Source organism: Poromitra crassiceps (genome assembly GCF_964638095.1).
Source record: "Poromitra crassiceps genome assembly, chromosome: 2".
In the NCBI taxonomy this organism is placed as follows: Eukaryota; Metazoa; Chordata; class Actinopteri; order Beryciformes; family Melamphaidae; genus Poromitra; species Poromitra crassiceps.
In genome coordinates this window covers 67,432,052-67,435,391 of record NC_139624.1, presented here as the reverse complement: position 1 = coordinate 67,435,391, position 3,340 = coordinate 67,432,052, and positions in this window count along the sequence as shown.

The window sequence follows — 3,340 nt, the reverse complement described above, 5'->3', positions numbered from 1 at the left end:
CTAAACCTAAGGTCGGCATTGCGAGTGGTCGGCATAGCGGGTGGACACCCAATTCACCACTGTTGAAAGGCTTCAACCCATTTGGAAAACCTGTCAACACATACCAAAAGATACTTTTTCCCTTGAACAGGTGGCATATGAGTGAAGTCAACCTGTAAATTTACAAAGGGGCCCGATGGTATTGGCAAATGGTCGTATTTTATCTTCTCTCTACCCCTGTTGTTTTGCAAGCAGATGATACAGCGGCTCACTACTGTTTGTGTTGCGGCTGTTATGCCCGGAGCGAACCACTGAGACTGTATCATGTGCATCATCTGCATTTTGCATATGTGTGTGTGTCCATGAGCCACACGTGCCAAAACATCAAGGAGAGAGTGAGGGCAGACGACGCGCCCATCAGGATGAGTCCACAAGCCAGACTCTTTGTCAACACTACAGCCTTTCTTAACCCAGAATTATTTCTCTTTCGCTTCAGTGCCCGATTGGCTACGGGCGACGTCATGTAGAGTAGGAACGGGCATAATATTAGGAGTAGGCCTAGTTTGTAGTAGTTGGTTTACCACGGAGGAGGTGGAACGGGCAGCTTGTCTGGCCGCTGCGTCCGCAGCGGCGTTGCCCTTCGATATAGGATCGGAACCACCTGTGTGTGCGTCACATTTTATGATAGCTAATTTCTTGGGTAGTAAAATAGCGTCAAGCAGGTCCTGAATCAACTTTTGATGTTGGAGTGGTTTACCTGAAGAAGTGACAAATCCCCTCATTTTCCATAACATGCCAAAATCATGCACTGCACTAAATGCATATTTTGAATCGCTGTAAATGGTGGCTGTTTTATCTTTTGCCAAAATGCATGCTCGTGTTAGTCCTATGACCTCAGCTGCCTGTGCTGAAGTGCCAGGAGGCAGTGGCCTTGCTTCTAGTACAGAGAAGTCAGTGCACACTGCATATCCTGCATACCATTCGTTGTCATTGGGCCTGGAAGAGGAGCCATCTGTATAGAGGATTAAATCACAATTTTCAATTGGTGTTTGCATCAAATCCGGGCGTGGTGAAGTGCAAGTATCTAAAACCAATGCACAATCATGTGTTACCAATTCATCTGTGTCATCGCATAATGGCACAAAAGTAGCTGGACTCACTGGTGGGGCTCTTTTTATTTTCACATTTGTGCTTGCAAATATTTTTGCTTCATAACCCGATCGACGTGTAACCGACAGGTGTTGTGTTGCTGATGTTGTTAGCAGGTGGACAACTGCATGCGGGGCATATACTATGCATTCATGGCCTAAAACAATTAGGGAGGATTTATCAATCATTGTGGCTACTGCCGCTATAGATCTTAAACAGGAGGGCAGACCGCCTGCCACAGGACACAGTTTCACCGAATAATAGGCTATGGGCCGGAAATATGAACCATGTTTTTGTGTAAGGATGCCTGTGGCAAAACCGTCCTTTTCATGGACATGCAAGTGGCAGGTTTGCTGATAGTCTGGGAGACCTAGGGCTGGTGCGCTGATAATTGACTGCTTTAGGGCTTGGAAAGCAGTGTTCATCTCTTGTGACCAAGTAATCCTTTGTGGCATGTGTTTCAGTGTTGATGCCCGCAGGATCGAGTCATTGCGGCTGTAGTCGTGCAACCAGTGTCTCACGTAGTTTGCCATCCCCAGAAACGATGTCATGCTTGACTTTGTGGCAGGTGGAGGAAGGGAGCACAGTACTTTGACCCTTTCTGGGGACAACTGTCTTTGTCCATTTGACAACAGGTGACCAAGGTATGTTACAGTGGGCAGGCAAAACTGTAACTTGGCAAGTGATGCACGATGTCCTTTCTCAGCAAGGCAGGTCAGCAGTGTAACAGAGTCAATTTCACACGCCTCCTTAGTTGGCGATGCTATCAGCAGGTCATCAGCATATATCAACAAAGAACTTCCACCTGGCAATGTCAATGATTGCAAATCTTTTCTCACGGCCTCAGCATATATTGTCGGTGAATCTGAAAACCCCTGCGGAAGCCTCCGCCAGGTAAACTGTTTATTTTGGAAGGTAAATGCAAAGAGATATTGACTATCTTCATGTATGGGTATTGAAAAGAATGCAGAGCATAGGTCCACTACTGTGTAAAATTTAGAGTCTGGAGGTAATGTTGTCAGAATAGTATTTGTGTCATCCACCAGGGGCGTTCTTGGAATGATAGCTTCATTGATGAGTTTCAAATTTTGTACAAAACGCCATGCATCAGGTCTGCCTGGTTTGGGAATGGGTAGAATGGGTGTATTACAACAACTAGTGGTCTCAACTAATACACCTTGAGCTAACAGTGATTCAATAACCGGTCGTATTCCCATTACAGCCTTCGGGGGGAGGTTATATTGTTTTATACGTGGTAGGAGGGCGCCAGCTCTTAATTGTACTTTATGTGGCGCCGCTGAATGGATTAGACCAACATGATTTGCATGTCTGCTCCATAACTCCTGGGGAACTTTAGATAATGCCAATTCAGGTTTAAAATTTGGTGTCGGAATTGGAGACACGTGAAGTAATTTTGTTTCTATGTCAGAGTGTGCAGGTATGACGAGTTTGTAACAATCCTGGGTTAAGTCATAAAGAGAGCCACAATCCAGTTCTGCTAGCAAAGTGCCTGTCATGTCCTGCAAATTTGTTAGTGATGGGCTTAGCGAGTGTTGCTGGTGACTTGGAGTTACTGCAATCGGAACCCAGGAAATGCTTTTACAGATGGCCTGCAGAGGCGTAGGCAAAACCACGAGTGCCCAACAGCCCTCTGCTGTAAAATATATTTCTGTGGGATGGGGGATGGAGGAGACAGTCTTCATGGCAGATTGTAGTGTGCCTGCAAGGTCGTCTTCCACTTTGTTTTGGCTTGATAGAGCAACACACTGAAACGCAGAGTGTTGCCTCATCTGTGTAATCTGAGCAGCTAGGGCCGGTGCATGGTTTGAGATGGCCTTCACAGTTTGAAACTCCAACAGGGAACCCAATGTATCAGATTGTAAAGGCCAATAATACATTTCTGATTCATTATTCAAAATTTGCACAGCCTGTAATATTTTGTCTTCTGGGATTTCAACATACAGACCTTCAGGGGTACAGTAAATGACAGCATTTAGCTTACACAATGCATCTCTCCCCAATAAATTAGCAGGTGAATTGGCTGAAATTAAAAATTCCTGTTGCAAACTGTGACTGTCTGTCACCACAACATTTGTAGCTTGAGATAGATTTTCTTTCATAACTACGCCTCACTGTGTTTACTGTGCCTGAGCCCTTGGTACATGCATTTTCTTTTTCTCTAATTGTTGACAAAGTAGCACCTGAATCAACA